General features: G+C 39.6%; 15 non-coding genes across 15 annotated transcripts; 8 read left to right on the forward strand and 7 right to left on the reverse strand.

The window, feature by feature from the left end:
• Positions 1 to 1,124: 1,124 nt before the first annotated feature.
• Positions 1,125 to 1,196, reverse strand: TRNAQ-CUG (transfer RNA glutamine (anticodon CUG)). The gene has a single exon. It is a non-coding gene; the product is annotated as a tRNA-Gln (tRNA).
• Positions 1,197 to 3,575: 2,379 nt separating this feature from the next.
• TRNAQ-UUG (transfer RNA glutamine (anticodon UUG)) lies at positions 3,576 to 3,647 on the forward strand. Its single transcript has one exon. It is a non-coding gene; the product is annotated as a tRNA-Gln (tRNA).
• Positions 3,648 to 4,555: 908 nt separating this feature from the next.
• Positions 4,556 to 4,627, reverse strand: TRNAQ-CUG (transfer RNA glutamine (anticodon CUG)). Its single transcript has one exon. It is a non-coding gene; the product is annotated as a tRNA-Gln (tRNA).
• A 259-nt stretch (positions 4,628 to 4,886) lies between these two features.
• TRNAQ-UUG (transfer RNA glutamine (anticodon UUG)) lies at positions 4,887 to 4,958 on the forward strand. Its single transcript has one exon. It is a non-coding gene; the product is annotated as a tRNA-Gln (tRNA).
• A 911-nt stretch (positions 4,959 to 5,869) lies between these two features.
• TRNAQ-CUG (transfer RNA glutamine (anticodon CUG)) lies at positions 5,870 to 5,941 on the reverse strand. The gene has a single exon. It is a non-coding gene; the product is annotated as a tRNA-Gln (tRNA).
• A 2,372-nt stretch (positions 5,942 to 8,313) lies between these two features.
• On the forward strand, positions 8,314 to 8,385 carry TRNAQ-UUG (transfer RNA glutamine (anticodon UUG)). The gene has a single exon. It is a non-coding gene; the product is annotated as a tRNA-Gln (tRNA).
• Positions 8,386 to 9,623: 1,238 nt separating this feature from the next.
• Positions 9,624 to 9,695, forward strand: TRNAQ-UUG (transfer RNA glutamine (anticodon UUG)). Its single transcript has one exon. It is a non-coding gene; the product is annotated as a tRNA-Gln (tRNA).
• Positions 9,696 to 10,607: 912 nt separating this feature from the next.
• On the reverse strand, positions 10,608 to 10,679 carry TRNAQ-CUG (transfer RNA glutamine (anticodon CUG)). Its single transcript has one exon. It is a non-coding gene; the product is annotated as a tRNA-Gln (tRNA).
• A 2,378-nt stretch (positions 10,680 to 13,057) lies between these two features.
• Positions 13,058 to 13,129, forward strand: TRNAQ-UUG (transfer RNA glutamine (anticodon UUG)). Its single transcript has one exon. It is a non-coding gene; the product is annotated as a tRNA-Gln (tRNA).
• A 908-nt stretch (positions 13,130 to 14,037) lies between these two features.
• Positions 14,038 to 14,109, reverse strand: TRNAQ-CUG (transfer RNA glutamine (anticodon CUG)). Its single transcript has one exon. It is a non-coding gene; the product is annotated as a tRNA-Gln (tRNA).
• Positions 14,110 to 14,368: 259 nt separating this feature from the next.
• Positions 14,369 to 14,440, forward strand: TRNAQ-UUG (transfer RNA glutamine (anticodon UUG)). The gene has a single exon. It is a non-coding gene; the product is annotated as a tRNA-Gln (tRNA).
• A 911-nt stretch (positions 14,441 to 15,351) lies between these two features.
• TRNAQ-CUG (transfer RNA glutamine (anticodon CUG)) lies at positions 15,352 to 15,423 on the reverse strand. The gene has a single exon. It is a non-coding gene; the product is annotated as a tRNA-Gln (tRNA).
• Positions 15,424 to 17,795: 2,372 nt separating this feature from the next.
• On the forward strand, positions 17,796 to 17,867 carry TRNAQ-UUG (transfer RNA glutamine (anticodon UUG)). The gene has a single exon. It is a non-coding gene; the product is annotated as a tRNA-Gln (tRNA).
• A 1,238-nt stretch (positions 17,868 to 19,105) lies between these two features.
• TRNAQ-UUG (transfer RNA glutamine (anticodon UUG)) lies at positions 19,106 to 19,177 on the forward strand. The gene has a single exon. It is a non-coding gene; the product is annotated as a tRNA-Gln (tRNA).
• Positions 19,178 to 20,089: 912 nt separating this feature from the next.
• Positions 20,090 to 20,161, reverse strand: TRNAQ-CUG (transfer RNA glutamine (anticodon CUG)). Its single transcript has one exon. It is a non-coding gene; the product is annotated as a tRNA-Gln (tRNA).
• Between the last annotated feature and the right edge of the window lie 582 nt (positions 20,162 to 20,743).

Below are 20,743 nucleotides of genomic sequence, written 5' to 3' on the forward strand. Positions count from 1 at the left end.
CCATTTCGGCCCCATAGGGATCAATGGGAGTGGGGAAGGAGTTAATTACGCCACCGTAAAGTACGGTGGCGTAATTAACACCAAGGTCCCAGAGCGCCATGGATTTTTCCGCCCGCAAAAAGCGGGCGGAAAAATGACCATGGCGCTCCGGGAACTCGTAGTTGGCGGTAAGGGGTCCGCGCAGCTAACGCTGGCGCAGACCCCTTAGCGCCAGGGTCGTAATGAGGCCCTTTGTCTCCTTGTTGTCTTAAATTATAGGCCAAAGATAGTAATATTCATAAGGTTAGTGGTGTAGGGTATTCATTTTCGCTCTCACTCTCTGGCATAACTTTTCATAAAAATCCACTTTTGTGCCTAGCACCTTAACCTTTATGCATTTTTTTTAAATGTATGAACAGTGAGGTCATTCTGAGTCGATGGGCAGATCTGCATCGGAAACATACATAAAAGATTTGAAATTTTCAAACTTAACTCAATGTTAAGAAACATGCTCAATCTGTGACCCAATGGATTCTCTTTTTACTTGAAGATGCAGCAACAACATTAATAATACCATTTTGGGAAAAGCAGCTCTATTGTATCGCCATTCTCTTTCAAAATTGTTAAAGGGTTAATCCTATGAAAAGCGACCACATTCAGAATCAATGATATTAATCAAGCGTCTTAACAGTCTTTACATGTTTGTAAAATGAAGGTATCAGTTTGAGATGAAAAATAGAACGAAGAACACACTTTTCTTAATTCACAAAAGGCCTGAGGTGTATAAATACTGTTTGTACCGACCAAGGGCCCATTCGTGAATGTACTTACTTTAGTTGGATCATACCTTTCTTCAAAGAAGACATCCACAATAAACGATAAGGGAAAGGTTCGACTGATGGTAAACTCTTACAGAGATTTGAATGCAAATTATTGGATTCAACCTCCAGGGTGCTACCATTACACCATGGGTCTTTCACACCACAGAAAGTGGTGGGTTTCATTGTGGCTAAAGAGCGTCATCCATGGAAAATCTTTCTTTCTTCAAATGCACCCAGGGAATAATGCTATGAAAGTGGGCGACACAGCAGCGTCATTGCTATTAAAACAAGACACTGAGAGGAAAACAAACACAGTAATTCCCAAGGTCCCACCGAGATTTGAACTCGGATCGCTGGATTCAGAGTCCAGAGTGCTAACCATTACACCATGGAACCTACAAACATAGTGACATGATGAACGTCATTGCAGCAAAAAAAGAGCCTTTTAGAGAATGTATGCAATATTCTTTTATCTTATGCCTCCAGAGGAAGAATCCTATCCAAATGAGCTGTAAAGCAAAGAGTTTGCTATTGCGCAACAACCAACTAAACAGTTCCACATTTGCATAATATCCGTGGGCTAGGAATATGAGTTTGTTAAAATGATGCATGAGATCTCGATTCTCATTTCTGTTACAACTCTGTCAGGTTGCACCAGCAAGGGGCCCATGGTGTAATGGTTAGCAAAGAAGATTACTGAAGGGCCCCTCGGCCAGCCAGAATGCCAAAATGGAGAGAACGGGCATGAACTGGTTGTGAATGAGCTTCAAAATGCGTTCACAGGTAATTGAACTGGTGATCTCCTCAGTTTATACACCTGGAACTCCTGTCAATAGCAACAGTCGGCAGCTGGGTTGCCAGACATTTCGTCGAAAAAAATGTGTCGACAGGACAATTGGTCGAAACCATTTGGTCGAAAACCAAATGGTCGAATTGCTTTTGTTTTTTATTTTCACTTTTTTTTTGGGGGGGGGTTTGGGGGGGTCCCCCCAACCCCCTTTTTTTGTAAAAACCCCTTTTTTCCCCTAAACTACAACCTAAAAAATATATATATAAATAAATAAAAAAATCGACCATTTGGCTTTCGACCAAATTACGTCGATCAAATGTCTTTCGACAAAATGTCTTTCGACGAAATGTCCGGACAGCGGCAGCTGGTCTGTGTCAGTAATGGCAATTTGATTTTGCCATTTTCACAACTCCCTAATAAATGAACAAAATGTTCCATCTGTAGGCACAGTTACATGCTATGGTATGTATACCATGCTTAATAACCACCATAGGAGGCTCAGAGCACCATCCGCATTCTTACGTACAAAACATGTAAAGAAATAATCAGATCTTTTGCTCTGCAGGAGTCAGGCTTCTTTGTAGCCTGACAAAGTGGCAGAGTGCCATTGTAAACTGAGGCATGATGAAACCATGCCCAAGAACCCAGGCAGGTTAAACCCTTCCACTCATGCCCCTAGGCCCCGAACGGCCATGAACGGCCAGGTTCTATAGACAGGGCAGCTGGCATGGATTATGGACACTTTTAACATAGGGTGGTTTTTCAACCTTATCTCCTCTGGGAGCAAAGCGCTGGACAGGGTTTCCTGTACGTTTTTGAGGTTCGCAGGGATCTATGTGTGGATGTTTCTTGGTGTGAAAAGCATGACACCTTTTGGGGTGACACCAGGCTCTTCTGGGAGTTAATTTGCATAATCTCTACTTTCTATTTTATGTGACATGGGCTGCAGTTACATTGTTCTGTTAATAGAGGGCAACACACAGGTCATAGTTCCAAACAGGGGTGCACGGTCTGCTTGCTAGCTTACATTTACAGTTCTATTTGGGATTCACCGCCTTTTCATAAACTGAGTACTCTTCCGGAGTATTTCTAACTTATGTAGGTGTTTTGGGGGTGTTACGTGCCTTTGTATGACTGCTGCAAACCACTTGATATTAGACATTGATTGGAAACGACATAAAAAATCCTGACACATATTGTAAGCGGACATAAAATGACCTATATTAGCTAATATAAGTAAACAGACATCACTCCCCCTCCCCACAAAAAGGGATGTATGCGTACACAAAAAATAAAAATGAAAAACAAGCAACTACTGCAGTTAAAATCTAAAAATGTAAATTCAGTTACATGATCATGACTCGGAAGGGGAAGTTAAAAAGTAAAAAAACACAAGGTAGGAGAGAGGTTAGCTTTACATGCCATGAGGGAGGAAGAGGTCTTCCAAGCACTGTTGTGTATGTTGGTCAATCCCTCTGAAACGCAAAAGGGATGTGCACATAGAAATCAAAGCAGAGTCATCCAGAGAGACTATTTAATTCTTTTATTTTCAAATTCTCAAAAGGAAGCTGCTATCAAATTGAACTATTCATCACAGCCACTGCTAGGAAATCTATGTGCATAAAATGACAATACACCCAAAGGAAAACAAAATATAGCTATAACATGTCAGATTACTAAATTCAGAGTACAGCCTACTAACCATTAGACCATGGAACCTAAATACTTCCGCAAATGCTGAACTTCATTATGCCAAACCAGAGGCACTCAGAAACAATATTTAATATTGCTTAATCATATGCCTCAAGAGGAAGAATTTGATCTACATGCTCTATAAAGCACAGAGATTGCTATAGCACAACGTCAATCGACAACATCGCTGTGTTTGTATGATATCAGTCAATTGGGACTATGAATCTGTAAAAATTGTAAATGTGCTCTATATTGCCATTTCTGATTCAACGCTCTCAGGTGCATCTTGCAAGGGTTCCATGGTGTAATGGTTAGCACTTTGGACTTTGAATCCAACGATCCGAGTTCAAGTCTCAGTGGAATCGTTATCTTGCTCTTACACTCCATTTTCTAATTTCTCAAATTACAATTCAAAAGAGTTAATATTCAGAAGTTCAGTCTACTCAGGTAGCCGTTTTCACTCTCTCTCTCTCTCTGCACGACATTACATTTAAATGCACTTTGGTGCCTGATACCAATACAGTGATGCAACTATATATAGTTAATGTACAATCCCTAAGGTCAATCAGAGGGGGCACCCAGATATCTCTCAGAAACATTTTCCACAGATGAATAATGTCCAACCTTAACTCTATGAAAAGAAAAATGTACACACTATGTGCAGTAGATTCTCTGCTCACTGGAACATGCAGAATCAAACATTGATGTGAAAAGATTGGAAAAAGCCCTATTTTATTAACATTAAAAAATGTTATACAATTATTTTGGTGAATCATATTCACTTTCACAATCATTCCTATGTTTCAAGCAATTTGATGGTCTTATTAAATGTGTAAAAAATGTAATTCTTTGAGTTGACAAACTGTATGGAGAGCAAACTTTTTATAACTTACAAGAGTTATGAGTTCTAGAAAGTAGTGCATTTACTGATCAAGTGCCCTTGTTTAAATGTACTTACTTTATTTGGATCACACCTTTCTCGAAAGAAGAAATAAACTCTAAATTATCAGGAAACAATACAACTGATTTTAGGGGCCTCCTGGGCTTTCAATGCAAATCGCTGAGATCAAAAGCCAGTTTAATAGCCATTATACCTTGGAGCTTTGGAGATATGAGAGTGGGCAGTTTCTTTTTGGCAAAAGAGAGTCATCCCCAGAAACTATTCATATTCTTTGGTCAAAGAAGACTGCCATCAAAGTGGGCTGTAAAGCAAAGCTATTGCTGTTATATCTATCTGCAAATGAAAGGCAACTCTAAAAGAGAAGCAGCCCCAAGGTCCCACTGAGACTTGAACTCGGGTCGCTGGATTCAGAGTCCAGAGTGCTAACCATTACACCATGGAACCCACATATTCAGTAGCATGATGCACTTCATTCTGGAAAAACAGAGCACATCAGAGAAAATATGTAATATTCCTATATCATTAGACTCCAGAGGAAGAATTTGATCCAAATGAGACATGAAGCCAATACTTTGCGATTGCACAGCATCCAACAGCAACAGTGCTGCTTCGATATAATATCAGTAAACGGTTACTATAGGTCAGTAAAAATCTTGACTGTGCCCTATATTCTCATTGCCCTTATGAAGCTCTGCTCAACAATGGTTCCATGGTGTAATGGTTAGCACTTTGGACTTTGAATCCAGCGATCCGAGTTCAAGTCTCGGTGGAACCTCTCTCTTGCTCTAACACACTTTGTCTCCTTGTTGTCTTAAATTATAGGCCAAAGATAGTAATATTCATAAGGTTAGTGGTGTAGGGTATTCATTTTCGCTCTCACTCTCTGGCATAACTTTTCATAAAAATCCACTTTTGTGCCTATCCCTTAACCTTTATGCATTTATTTTAAATGTATGAACAGTGAGGTCATTCTGAGTCGATGGGCAGATCTGCATCGGAAACATACATAAAAGATTTGAAATTTTCAAACTTAACTCAATGTTAAGAAACATGCTCAATCTGTGACCCAATGGATTCTCTTTTTACTTGAAGATGCAGCAACAACATTAATAATACCATTTTGGGAAAGCAGCTCTATTGTATCGCCATTCTCTTTCAAAATTGTTAAAGGGTTAATCCTATGAAAAGCGACCACATTCAGAATCAATGATATTAATCAAGCGTCTTAACAGTCTTTACATGTTTGTAAAATGAAGGTATCAGTTTGAGATGAAAAATAGAACGAAGAACACACTTTTCTTAATTCACAAAAGGCCTGAGGTGTATAAATACTGTTTGTACCGACCAAGGGCCCATTCGTGAATGTACTTACTTTAGTTGGATCATACCTTTCTTCAAAGAAGACATCCACAATAAACGATAAGGGAAAGGTTCGACTGATGGTAAACTCTTACAGAGATTTGAATGCAAATTATTGGATTCAACCTCCAGGGTGCTACCATTACACCATGGGTCTTTCACACCACAGAAAGTGGTGGGTTTCATTGTGGCTAAAGAGCGTCATCCATGGAAAATCTTTCTTTCTTCAAATGCACCCAGGGAATAATGCTATGAAAGTGGGCGACACAGCAGCGTCATTGCTATTAAAACAAGACACTGAGAGGAAAACAAACACAGTAATTCCCAAGGTCCCACCGAGATTTGAACTTGGATCGCTGGATTCAGAGTCCAGAGTGCTAACCATTACACCATGGAACCTACATACTTAGTGACATGATGAACGTCATTGCAGCAAAAAAAGAGCCTTTTAGAGAATGTATGCAATATTCTTTTATCTTATGCCTCCAAAGGAAGAATCCTATCCAAATGAGCTGTAAAGCAAAGAGTTTGCTATTGCGCAACATCCAACTAAACAGTTCCACATTTGCATAATATCCGTCGGCTAGGAATATGAGTTTGTTAAAATGATGCATGAGATCTCGATTCTCATTTCTGTTACAACTCTGTCAGGTTGCACCAGCAAGGGGCCCATGGTGTAATGGTTAGCAAAGAACATTACTGAAGGGCCCCTCGGCCAGCCAGAAAGCCAAAATGGAGAGAACGGGCATGAACTGGTTGTGAATGAGCTTCAAAATGCGTTCACAGGTAATTGAACTGGTGATCTCCTCAGTTTATACACCTGGAACTCCTGTCAAAAGCAACAGTCGGCAGCTGGGTTGCCAGACATTTCGTCGAAAAAAATTTGTCGACAGGACAATTGGTCGAAACCATTTGGTCGAAAACCAAATGGTCGAATTGCTTTTGTTTTTTATTTTCACTTTTTTTTTGGGGGGGGGGGTTTGGGGGGGTCCCCCCAACCCCCTTTTTTTCTAAAAACCCCTTTTTTTCCCTAAACTACAACCTAAAAAATATATATATAAATAAATTAAAAAATCGACCATTTGGCTTTCGACCAAATTACGTCGACCAAATGTCTTTCGACGAAATGTCTTTCGACGAAATGTCCGGACAGCGGCAGCTGGTCTGTGTCAGTAATGGCAATTGGATTTTGCCATTTTCACAACTCCCTAATAAATGAACAAAATGTTCCATTTGTAGGCACAGTTACATGCTATGGTATGTATACCATGCTTAATAACCACCATAGGAGGCTCAGAGCACCATCCGCATTCTTACGTACAAAACATGTAAGGAAATAATCAGATCTTTTGCTCTGCAGGAGTCAGGCTTCTTTAAAGCCTGACAAAGTGGCAGAGTGCCATTGTAAACTGAGGCATGATGAAACCATGCCCAAGAACCCAGGCAGGTTAAACCCTTCCACTCATGCCCCTAGGCCCCGAACGGCCAGGTTCTATAGACAGCGCAGCTGGCATGGATTATGGACACTTTTAACATAGGGTGGTTTTTCAACCTTATCTCCTCTGGGAGCAAAGCGCTGGACAGGGTTTCCTGTACGTTTTTGAGGTTCGCAGGGATCTATGTGTGGATGTTTCTTGGTGTGAAAAGCATGACACCTTTTGGGGTGACACCAGGCTCTTCTGGGAGTTAATTTGCATAATCTCTACTTTCTATTTTATGTGACATGGGCTGCAGTTACATTGTTCTGTTAATAGAGGGCAACACACAGGTCATAGTTCCAAACAGGGGTGCACGGTCTGCTTGCTAGCTTACATTTACAGTTCTATTTGGGATTCACCGCCTTTTCATAAACTGGGTACTCTTCCGGAGTATTTCTAACTTATGTAGGTGTTTTGGGGGTGTTACGTGCCTTTGTATGACTGCTGCAAACCACTTGATATTAGACATTGATTGGAAACGACATAAAAAATCCTGACACATATTGTAAGCGGACATAAAATGACCTATATTAGCTAATATAAGTAAACAGACATCACTCCCCCCTCCCCACAAAAAGGGATGTATGCGTACACAAAAAATAAAAATGAAAAACAAGCAACTACTGCAGTTAAAATCTAAAAATGTAAATTCAGTTACATGATCATGACTCGGAAGGGGAAGTTAAAAAGTAAAAAAACACAAGGTAGGAGAGAGGTTAGCTTTACATGCCATGAGGGAGGAAGAGGTCTTCCAAGCACTGTTGTGTATGTTGGTCAATCCCTCTGAAACGCAAAAGGGATGTGCACATAGAAATCAAAGCAGAGTCATCCAGCGAGACTATTTAATTCTTTTTTTTTCAAATTCTCAAAAGGAAGCTGCTATCAAATTGAACTATTCATCACAGCCACTGCTAGGAAATCTATGTGCATAAAATGACAAAACACCCAAAGGAAAACAGAATATAGCTATAACATGTCAGATTACTAAATTCAGAGTCCAGCCTACTAACCATTAGACCATGGAACCTAAATACTTCCGCAAATGCTGAACTTCATTATGCCAAAACAGAGGCAGTCAGAAACAATATTTAATATTGCTTAATCATATGCCTCAAGAGGAAGAATTTGATCTACATGCTCTATAAAGCACAGAGATTGCTATAGCACAACGTCAATCGACAACATCGCTGTGTTTGTATGCTATCAGTCAATTGGGACTATGAATCTGTAAAAATTGTAAATGTGCTCTATATTGCCATTTCTGATTCAACGCTCTCAGGTGCAGCTTGCAAGGGTTCCATGGTGTAATGGTTAGCACTTTGGACTTTGAATCCAACGATCCGAGTTCAAGTCCCGGTGGAACCGTTATCTTGCTCTTACACTCCATTTTCTAATTTCTCAAATTACAATTCAACAGAGTTAATATTCAGAAGTTCAGTCGACTCAGGTAGCCGTTTTCACACTTTCTCTCTCTCTGCACGACATTACATTTAAATGCACTTTGGTGCCTGATACCAATACAGTGATGCAACTACATATCGTTAATGTACAATCCCTAAGGTCAATCAGAGTGGGCACCCAGATATCTCTCAGAAACATTTTCCACAGATGAATAATGTCCAACCTTAACTCTATGAAAAGAAAAATGTACACACTATGTGCAGTAGATTCTCTGCTCACTGGAACATGCAGAAACAACATTGATGTGAAAAGATTGGAAAAAGCCCTATTTTATTAACATTAAAAAATGTTATACAATTATTTTGGTGAATCATATTCACTTTCACAATCATTCCTATGTTTCAAGCAATTTGATGGTCTTATTAAATGTGTAAAAAATGTAATTCTTTGAGTTGACAAACTGTATGGAGAGCAAACTTTTTATAACTTACAAGAGTTATGAGTTCTAGAAAGTAGTGCATTTACTGATCAAGTGCCCTTGTTTAAATGTACTTACTTTATTTGGATCACACCTTTCTCGAAAGAAGAAATAAACTCTAAATTATCAGGAAACAATTCAACTGATTTTAGGGGCCTCCTGGGCTTTCAATGCAAATCGCTGAGATCAAAAGCCAGTTTAATAGCCATTATACCTTGGAGCTTTGGAGATATGAGAGTGGGCAGTTTCTTTGTGGCAAAAGAGAGTCATCCCCAGAAACTATTAATATTCTTTGGTCAAAGAAGACTGCCATCAAAGTGGGCTGTAAAGCAAAGCTATTGCTGTTATATCTATCTGCAAATGAAAGGCAACTCTAAAAGAGAAGCAGCCCCAAGGTCCCACTGAGACTTGAACTCGGATCGCTGGATTCAGAGTCCAGAGTGCTAACCATTACACCATGGAACACACATATTCAGTAGCATGATGCACTTCATTCTGGAAAAACAGAGCACATCAGAGAAAATATGTAATATTCCTATATCATTAGACTCCAGAGGAAGAATTTGATCCAAATGAGACATGAAGCCAATACTTTGCGATTGCACAGCATCCAACAGCAACAGTGCTGCTTCGATATAATATCAGTAAACGGTTACTATAGGTCAGTAAAAATCTTGACTGTGCCCTATATTCTCATTGCCCTTATGAAGCTCTGCTCAACAAGGGTTCCATGGTGTAATGGTTAGCACTTTGGACTTTGAATCCAGCGATCCGAGTTCAAGTCTCGGTGGAACCTCTCTCTTGCTCTAACACACTTTGTCTCCTTGTTGTCTTAAATTATAGGCCAAAGATAGTAATATTCATAAGGTTAGTGGTGTAGGGTATTCATTTTCGCTCTCACTCTCTGGCATAACTTTTCATAAAAATCCACTTTTGTGCCTAGCACCTTAACCTTTATGCATTTATTTTAAATGTATGAACAGTGAGGTCATTCTGAGTCGATGGGCAGATCTGCATCGGAAACATACATAAAAGATTTGAAATTTTCAAACTTAACTCAATGTTAAGAAACATGCTCAATCTGTGACCCAATGGATTCTCTTTTTACTTGAAGATGCAGCAACAACATTAATAATACCACTTTGGGAAAGCAGCTCTATTGTATCGCCATTCTCTTTCAAAATTGTTAAAGGGTTAATCCTATGAAAAGCGACCACATTCAGAATCAATGATATTAATCAAGCGTCTTAACAGTCTTTACATGTTTGTAAAATGAAGGTATCAGTTTGAGATGAAAAATAGAACGAAGAACACACTTTTCTTAATTCACAAAAGGCCTGAGGTGTATAAATACTGTTTGTACCGACCAAGGGCCCATTCGTGAATGTACTTACTTTAGTTGGATCATACCTATCTTCAAAGAAGACATCCACAATAAACGATAAGGGAAAGGTGCGACTGATGGTAAACTCTTACAGAGATTTGAATGCAAATTATTGGATTCAACCTCCAGGGTGCTACCATTACACCATGGGTCTTTCACACCACAGAAAGTGGTGGGTTTCATTGTGGCTAAAGAGGGTCATCCATGGAAAATCTTTCTTTCTTCAAATGCACCCAGGGAATAATGCTATGAAAGTGGGCGACACAGCAGCGTCATTGCTATTAAAACAAGACACTGAGAGGAAAACAAACACAGTAATTCCCAAGGTCCCACCGAGATTTGAACTTGGATCGCTGGATTCAGAGTCCAGAGTGCTAACCATTACACCATGGAACCTACATACTTAGTGACATGATGAACGTCATTGCAGCAAAAAAAGAGCCTTTTAGAGAATGTATGCAATATTCTTTTATCTTATGCCTCCAGAGGAAGAATCCTATCCAAATGAGCTGTAAAGCAAAGAGTTTGCTATTGCGCACCAACCAACTAAACAGTTCCACATTTGCATAATATCCGTGGGCTAGGAATATGAGTTTGTTAAAATGATGCATGAGATCTCGATTCTCATTTCTGTTACAACTCTGTCAGGTTGCACCAGCAAGGGGCCCATGGTGTAATGGTTAGCAAAGAACATTACTGAAGGGCCCCTCGGCCAGCCAGAAAGCCAAAATGGAGAGAACGGGCATGAACTGGTTGTGAATGAGCTTCAAAATGCGTTCACAGGTAATTGAACTGGTGATCTCCTCAGTTTATACACCTGGAACTCCTGTCAAAAGCAACAGTCGGCAGCTGGGTTGCCAGACATTTCGTTGAAAAAAATGTGTCGACAGCACAATTGGTCGAAACCATTTGGTCGAAAACCAAATGGTCGAATTGCTTTTGTTTTTTATTTTCACTTTTTTTTTTGGGGGGGGTTTGGGGGGGTCCCCCCAACCCCCTTTTTTTCTAAAAACCCCTTTTTTCCCTAAACTACAACCTAAAAAATATATATATAAATAAATTAAAAAATCGACCATTTGGCTTTCGACCAAATTACGTCGACCAAATGTCTTTCGACTAAATGTCTTTCGACGAAATGTCCGGACAGCGGCAGCTGGTCTGTGTCAGTAATGGCAATTTGATTTTGCCATTTTCACAACTCCCTAATAAATGAACAAAATGTTCCATCTGTAGGCACAGTTACATGCTATGGTATGTATACCATGCTTAATAACCACCATAGGAGGCTCAGAGCACCATCCGCATTCTTACGTACAAAACATGTAAAGAAATAATCAGATCTTTTGCTCTGCAGGAGTCAGGCTTCTTTGTAGCCTGACAAAGTGGCAGAGTGCCATTGTAAACTGAGGCATGATGAAACCATGCCCAAGAACCCAGGCAGGTTAAACCCTTCCACTCATGCCCCTAGGCCCCGAACGGCCATGAACGGCCAGGTTCTATAGACAGGGCAGCTGGCATGGATTATGGACACTTTTAACATAGGGTGGTTTTTCAACCTTATCTCCTCTGGGAGCAAAGCGCTGGACAGGGTTTCCTGTACGTTTTTGAGGTTCGCAGGGATCTATGTGTGGATGTTTCTTGGTGTGAAAAGCATGACACCTTTTGGGGTGACACCAGGCTCTTCTGGGAGTTAATTTGCATAATCTCTACTTTCTATTTTATGTGACATGGGCTGCAGTTACATTGTTCTGTTAATAGAGGGCAACACACAGGTCATAGTTCCAAACAGGGGTGCACGGTCTGCTTGCTAGCTTACATTTACAGTTCTATTTGGGATTCACCGCCTTTTCATAAACTGAGTACTCTTCCGGAGTATTTCTAACTTATGTAGGTGTTTTGGGGGTGTTACGTGCCTTTGTATGACTGCTGCAAACCACTTGATATTAGACATTGATTGGAAACGACATAAAAAATCCTGACACATATTGTAAGCGGACATAAAATGACCTATATTAGCTAATATAAGTAAACAGACATCACTCCCCCTCCCCACAAAAAGGGATGTATGCGTACACAAAAAATAAAAATGAAAAACAAGCAACTACTGCAGTTAAAATCTAAAAATGTAAATTCAGTTACATGATCATGACTCGGAAGGGGAAGTTAAAAAGTAAAAAAACACAAGGTAGGAGAGAGGTTAGCTTTACATGCCATGAGGGAGGAAGAGGTCTTCCAAGCACTGTTGTGTATGTTGGTCAATCCCTCTGAAACGCAAAAGGGATGTGCACATAGAAATCAAAGCAGAGTCATCCAGAGAGACTATTTAATTCTTTTATTTTCAAATTCTCAAAAGGAAGCTGCTATCAAATTGAACTATTCATCACAGCCACTGCTAGGAAATCTATGTGCATAAAATGACAATACACCCAAAGGAAAACAAAATATAGCTATAACATGTCAGATTACTAAATTCAGAGTACAGCCTACTAACCATTAGACCATGGAACCTAAATACTTCCGCAAATGCTGAACTTCATTATGCCAAACCAGAGGCACTCAGAAACAATATTTAATATTGCTTAATCATATGCCTCAAGAGGAAGAATTTGATCTACATGCTCTATAAAGCACAGAGATTGCTATAGCACAACGTCAATCGACAACATCGCTGTGTTTGTATGATATCAGTCAATTGGGACTATGAATCTGTAAAAATTGTAAATGTGCTCTATATTGCCATTTCTGATTCAACGCTCTCAGGTGCATCTTGCAAGGGTTCCATGGTGTAATGGTTAGCACTTTGGACTTTGAATCCAACGATCCGAGTTCAAGTCTCAGTGGAATCGTTATCTTGCTCTTACACTCCATTTTCTAATTTCTCAAATTACAATTCAAAAGAGTTAATATTCAGAAGTTCAGTCTACTCAGGTAGCCGTTTTCACTCTCTCTCTCTCTCTGCACGACATTACATTTAAATGCACTTTGGTGCCTGATACCAATACAGTGATGCAACTATATATAGTTAATGTACAATCCCTAAGGTCAATCAGAGGGGGCACCCAGATATCTCTCAGAAACATTTTCCACAGATGAATAATGTCCAACCTTAACTCTATGAAAAGAAAAATGTACACACTATGTGCAGTAGATTCTCTGCTCACTGGAACATGCAGAATCAAACATTGATGTGAAAAGATTGGAAAAAGCCCTATTTTATTAACATTAAAAAATGTTATACAATTATTTTGGTGAATCATATTCACTTTCACAATCATTCCTATGTTTCAAGCAATTTGATGGTCTTATTAAATGTGTAAAAAATGTAATTCTTTGAGTTGACAAACTGTATGGAGAGCAAACTTTTTATAACTTACAAGAGTTATGAGTTCTAGAAAGTAGTGCATTTACTGATCAAGTGCCCTTGTTTAAATGTACTTACTTTATTTGGATCACACCTTTCTCGAAAGAAGAAATAAACTCTAAATTATCAGGAAACAATACAACTGATTTTAGGGGCCTCCTGGGCTTTCAATGCAAATCGCTGAGATCAAAAGCCAGTTTAATAGCCATTATACCTTGGAGCTTTGGAGATATGAGAGTGGGCAGTTTCTTTTTGGCAAAAGAGAGTCATCCCCAGAAACTATTCATATTCTTTGGTCAAAGAAGACTGCCATCAAAGTGGGCTGTAAAGCAAAGCTATTGCTGTTATATCTATCTGCAAATGAAAGGCAACTCTAAAAGAGAAGCAGCCCCAAGGTCCCACTGAGACTTGAACTCGGGTCGCTGGATTCAGAGTCCAGAGTGCTAACCATTACACCATGGAACCCACATATTCAGTAGCATGATGCACTTCATTCTGGAAAAACAGAGCACATCAGAGAAAATATGTAATATTCCTATATCATTAGACTCCAGAGGAAGAATTTGATCCAAATGAGACATGAAGCCAATACTTTGCGATTGCACAGCATCCAACAGCAACAGTGCTGCTTCGATATAATATCAGTAAACGGTTACTATAGGTCAGTAAAAATCTTGACTGTGCCCTATATTCTCATTGCCCTTATGAAGCTCTGCTCAACAATGGTTCCATGGTGTAATGGTTAGCACTTTGGACTTTGAATCCAGCGATCCGAGTTCAAGTCTCGGTGGAACCTCTCTCTTGCTCTAACACACTTTGTCTCCTTGTTGTCTTAAATTATAGGCCAAAGATAGTAATATTCATAAGGTTAGTGGTGTAGGGTATTCATTTTCGCTCTCACTCTCTGGCATAACTTTTCATAAAAATCCACTTTTGTGCCTATCCCTTAACCTTTATGCATTTATTTTAAATGTATGAACAGTGAGGTCATTCTGAGTCGATGGGCAGATCTGCATCGGAAACATACATAAAAGATTTGAAATTTTCAAACTTAACTCAATGTTAAGAAACATGCTCAATCTGTGACCCAATGGATTCTCTTTTTACTTGAAGATGCAGCAACAACATTAATAATACCATTTTGGGAAAGCAGCTCTATTGTATCGCCATTCTCTTTCAAAATTGTTAAAGGGTTAATCCTATGAAAAGCGACCACATTCAGAATCAATGATATTAATCAAGCGTCTTAACAGTCTTTACATGTTTGTAAAATGAAGGTATCAGTTTGAGATGAAAAATAGAACGAAGAACACACTTTTCTTAATTCACAAAAGGCCTGAGGTGTATAAATACTGTTTGTACCGACCAAGGGCCCATTCGTGAATGTACTTACTTTAGTTGGATCATACCTTTCTTCAAAGAAGACATCCACAATAAACGATAAGGGAAAGGTTCGACTGATGGTAAACTCTTACAGAGATTTGAATGCAAATTATTGGATTCAACCTCCAGGGTGCTACCATTACACCATGGGTCTTTCACACCACAGAAAGTGGTGGGTTTCATTGTGGCTAAAGAGCGTCATCCATGGAAAATCTTTCTTTCTTCAAATGCACCCAGGGAATAATGCTATGAAAGTGGGCGACACAGCAGCGTCATTGCTATTAAAACAAGACACTGAGAGGAAAACAAACACAGTAATTCCCAAGGTCCCACCGAGATTTGAACTTGGATCGCTGGATTCAGAGTCCAGAGTGCTAACCATTACACCATGGAACCTACATACTTAGTGACATGATGAACGTCATTGCAGCAAAAAAAGAGCCTTTTAGAGAATGTATGCAATATTCTTTTATCTTATGCCTCCAAAGGAAGAATCCTATCCAAATGAGCTGTAAAGCAAAGAGTTTGCTATTGCGCAACATCCAACTAAACAGTTCCACATTTGCATAATATCCGTCGGCTAGGAATATGAGTTTGTTAAAATGATGCATGAGATCTCGATTCTCATTTCTGTTACAACTCTGTCAGGTTGCACCAGCAAGGGGCCCATGGTGTAATGGTTAGCAAAGAACATTACTGAAGGGCCCCTCGGCCAGCCAGAAAGCCAAAATGGAGAGAACGGGCATGAACTGGTTGTGAATGAGCTTCAAAATGCGTTCACAGGTAATTGAACTGGTGATCTCCTCAGTTTATACACCTGGAACTCCTGTCAAAAGCAACAGTCGGCAGCTGGGTTGCCAGACATTTCGTCGAAAAAAATTTGTCGACAGGACAATTGGTCGAAACCATTTGGTCGAAAACCAAATGGTCGAATTGCTTTTGTTTTTTATTTTCACTTTTTTTTTGGGGGGGGGGGTTTGGGGGGGTCCCCCCAACCCCCTTTTTTTCTAAAAACCCCTTTTTTTCCCTAAACTACAACCTAAAAAATATATATATAAATAAATTAAAAAATCGACCATTTGGCTTTCGACCAAATTACGTCGACCAAATGTCTTTCGACGAAATGTCTTTCGACGAAATGTCCGGACAGCGGCAGCTGGTCTGTGTCAGTAATGGCAATTGGATTTTGCCATTTTCACAACTCCCTAATAAATGAACAAAATGTTCCATTTGTAGGCACAGTTACATGCTATGGTATGTATACCATGCTTAATAACCACCATAGGAGGCTCAGAGCACCATCCGCATTCTTACGTACAAAACATGTAAGGAAATAATCAGATCTTTTGCTCTGCAGGAGTCAGGCTTCTTTAAAGCCTGACAAAGTGGCAGAGTGCCATTGTAAACTGAGGCATGATGAAACCATGCCCAAGAACCCAGGCAGGTTAAACCCTTCCACTCATGCCCCTAGGCCCCGAACGGCCAGGTTCTATAGACAGCGCAGCTGGCATGGATTATGGACACTTTTAACATAGGGTGGTTTTTCAACCTTATCTCCTCTGGGAGCAAAGCGCTGGACAGGGTTTCCTGTACGTTTTTGAGGTTCGCAGGGATCTATGTGTGGATGTTTCTTGGTGTGAAAAGCATGACACCTTTTGGGGTGACACCAGGCTCTTCTGGGAGTTAATTTGCATAATCTCTACTTTCTATTTTATGTGACATGGGCTGCAGTTACATTGTTCTGTTAATAGAGGGCAACACACAGGTCATAGTTCCAAACAGGGGTGCACGGTCTGCTTGCTAGCTTACATTTACAGTTCTATTTGGGATTCACCGCCTTTTCATAAACTGGGTACTCTTCCGGAGTATTTCTAACTTATGTAGGTGTTTTGGGGGTGTTACGTGCCTTTGTATGACTGCTGCAAACCACTTGATATTAGACATTGATTGGAAACGACATAAAAAATCCTGACACATATTGTAAGCGGACATAAAATGACCTATATTAGCTAATATAAGTAAACAGACATCACTCCCCCCTCCCCACAAAAAGGGATGTATGCGTACACAAAAAATAAAAATGAAAAACAAGCAACTACTGCAGTTAAAATCTAAAAATGTAAATTCAGTTACATGATCATGACTCGGAAGGGGAAGTTAAAAAGTAAAAAAACACAAGGTAGGAGAGAGGTTAGCTTTACATGCCATGAGGGAGGAAGAGGTCTTCCAAGCACTGTTGTGTATGTTGGTCAATCCCTCTGAAACGCAAAAGGGATGTGCACATAGAAATCAAAGCAGAGTCATCCAGCGAGACTATTTAATTCTTTTTTTTTCAAATTCTCAAAAGGAAGCTGCTATCAAATTGAACTATTCATCACAGCCACTGCTAGGAAATCTATGTGCATAAAATGACAAAACACCCAAAGGAAAACAGAATATAGCTATAACATGTCAGATTACTAAATTCAGAGTCCAGCCTACTAACCATTAGACCATGGAACCTAAATACTTCCGCAAATGCTGAACTTCATTATGCCAAAACAGAGGCAGTCAGAAACAATATTTAATATTGCTTAATCATATGCCTCAAGAGGAAGAATTTGATCTACATGCTCTATAAAGCACAGAGATTGCTATAGCACAACGTCAATCGACAACATCGCTGTGTTTGTATGCTATCAGTCAATTGGGACTATGAATCTGTAAAAATTGTAAATGTGCTCTATATTGCCATTTCTGATTCAACGCTCTCAGGTGCAGCTTGCAAGGGTTCCATGGTGTAATGGTTAGCACTTTGGACTTTGAATCCAACGATCCGAGTTCAAGTCCCGGTGGAACCGTTATCTTGCTCTTACACTCCATTTTCTAATTTCTCAAATTACAATTCAACAGAGTTAATATTCAGAAGTTCAGTCGACTCAGGTAGCCGTTTTCACACTTTCTCTCTCTCTGCACGACATTACATTTAAATGCACTTTGGTGCCTGATACCAATACAGTGATGCAACTACATATCGTTAATGTACAATCCCTAAGGTCAATCAGAGTGGGCACCCAGATATCTCTCAGAAACATTTTCCACAGATGAATAATGTCCAACCTTAACTCTATGAAAAGAAAAATGTACACACTATGTGCAGTAGATTCTCTGCTCACTGGAACATGCAGAAACAACATTGATGTGAAAAGATTGGAAAAAGCCCTATTTTATTAACATTAAAAAATGTTATACAATTATTTTGGTGAATCATATTCACTTTCACAATCATTCCTATGTTTCAAGCAATTTGATGGTCTTATTAAATGTGTAAAAAATGTAATTCTTTGAGTTGACAAACTGTATGGAGAGCAAACTTTTTATAACTTACAAGAGTTATGAGTTCTAGAAAGTAGTGCATTTACTGATCAAGTGCCCTTGTTTAAATGTACTTACTTTATTTGGATCACACCTTTCTCGAAAGAAGAAATAAACTCTAAATTATCAGGAAACAATTCAACTGATTTTAGGGGCCTCCTGGGCTTTCAATGCAAATCGCTGAGATCAAAAGCCAGTTTAATAGCCATTATACCTTGGAGCTTTGGAGATATGAGAGTGGGCAGTTTCTTTGTGGCAAAAGAGAGTCATCCCCAGAAACTATTAATATTCTTTGGTCAAAGAAGACTGCCATCAAAGTGGGCTGTAAAGCAAAGCTATTGCTGTTATATCTATCTGCAAATGAAAGGCAACTCTAAAAGAGAAGCAGCCCCAAGGTCCCACTGAGACTTGAACTCGGATCGCTGGATTCAGAGTCCAGAGTGCTAACCATTACACCATGGAACACACATATTCAGTAGCATGATGCACTTCATTCTGGAAAAACAGAGCACATCAGAGAAAATATGTAATATTCCTATATCATTAGACTCCAGAGGAAGAATTTGATCCAAATGAGACATGAAGCCAATACTTTGCGATTGCACAGCATCCAACAGCAACAGTGCTGCTTCGATATAATATCAGTAAACGGTTACTATAGGTCAGTAAAAATCTTGACTGTGCCCTATATTCTCATTGCCCTTATGAAGCTCTGCTCAACAAGGGTTCCATGGTGTAATGGTTAGCACTTTGGACTTTGAATCCAGCGATCCGAGTTCAAGTCTCGGTGGAACCTCTCTCTTGCTCTAACACACTTTGTCTCCTTGTTGTCTTAAATTATAGGCCAAAGATAGTAATATTCATAAGGTTAGTGGTGTAGGGTATTCATTTTCGCTCTCACTCTCTGGCATAACTTTTCATAAAAATCCACTTTTGTGCCTAGCACCTTAACCTTTATGCATTTATTTTAAATGTATGAACAGTGAGGTCATTCTGAGTCGATGGGCAGATCTGCATCGGAAACATACATAAAAGATTTGAAATTTTCAAACTTAACTCAATGTTAAGAAACATGCTCAATCTGTGACCCAATGGATTCTCTTTTTACTTGAAGATGCAGCAACAACATTAATAATACCACTTTGGGAAAGCAGCTCTATTGTATCGCCATTCTCTTTCAAAATTGTTAAAGGGTTAATCCTATGAAAAGCGACCACATTCAGAATCAATGATATTAATCAAGCGTCTTAACAGTCTTTACATGTTTGTAAAATGAAGGTATCAGTTTGAGATGAAAAATAGAACGAAGAACACACTTTTCTTAATTCACAAAAGGCCTGAGGTGTATAAATACTGTTTGTACCGACCAAGGGCCCATTCGTGAATGTACTTACTTTAGTTGGATCATACCTATCTTCAAAGAAGACATCCACAATAAACGATAAGGGAAAGGTGCGACTGATGGTAAACTCTTACAGAGATTTGAATGCAAATTATTGGATTCAACCTCCAGGGTGCTACCATTACACCATGGGTCTTTCACACCACAGAAAGTGGTGGGTTTCATTGTGGCTAAAGAGGGTCATCCATGGAAAATCTTTCTTTCTTCAAATGCACCCAGGGAATAATGCTATGAAAGTGGGCGACACAGCAGCGTCATTGCTATTAAAACAAGACACTGAGAGGAAAACAAACACAGTAATTCCCAAGGTCCCACCGAGATTTGAACTTGGATCGCTGGATTCAGAGTCCAGAGTGCTAACCATTACACCATGGAACCTACATACTTAGTGACATGATGAACGTCATTGCAGCAAAAAAAGAGCCTTTTAGAGAATGTATGCAATATTCTTTTATCTTATGCCTCCAGAGGAAGAATCCTATCCAAATGAGCTGTAAAGCAAAGAGTTTGCTATTGCGCACCAACCAACTAAACAGTTCCACATTTGCATAATATCCGTGGGCTAGGAATATGAGTTTGTTAAAATGATGCATGAGATCTCGATTCTCATTTCTGTTACAACTCTGTCAGGTTGCACCAGCAAGGGGCCCATGGTGTAATGGTTAGCAAAGAACATTACTGAAGGGCCCCTCGGCCAGCCAGAAAGCCAAAATGGAGAGAACGGGCATGAACTGGTTGTGAATGAGCTTCAAAATGCGTTCACAGGTAATTGAACTGGTGATCTCCTCAGTTTATACACCTGGAACTCCTGTCAAAAGCAACAGTCGGCAGCTGGGTTGCCAGACATTTCGTTGAAAAAAATGTGTCGACAGCACAATTGGTCGAAACCATTTGGTCGAAAACCAAATGGTCGAATTGCTTTTGTTTTTTATTTTCACTTTTTTTTTTGGGGGGGGTTTG

The sequence above is a fragment of the Ambystoma mexicanum genome, chromosome 5p, assembly GCF_040938575.1.
Source record: "Ambystoma mexicanum isolate Mex_15411 chromosome 5p, UKY_AmexF1_1, whole genome shotgun sequence".
Taxonomy (NCBI): domain Eukaryota; kingdom Metazoa; phylum Chordata; class Amphibia; order Caudata; family Ambystomatidae; genus Ambystoma; species Ambystoma mexicanum.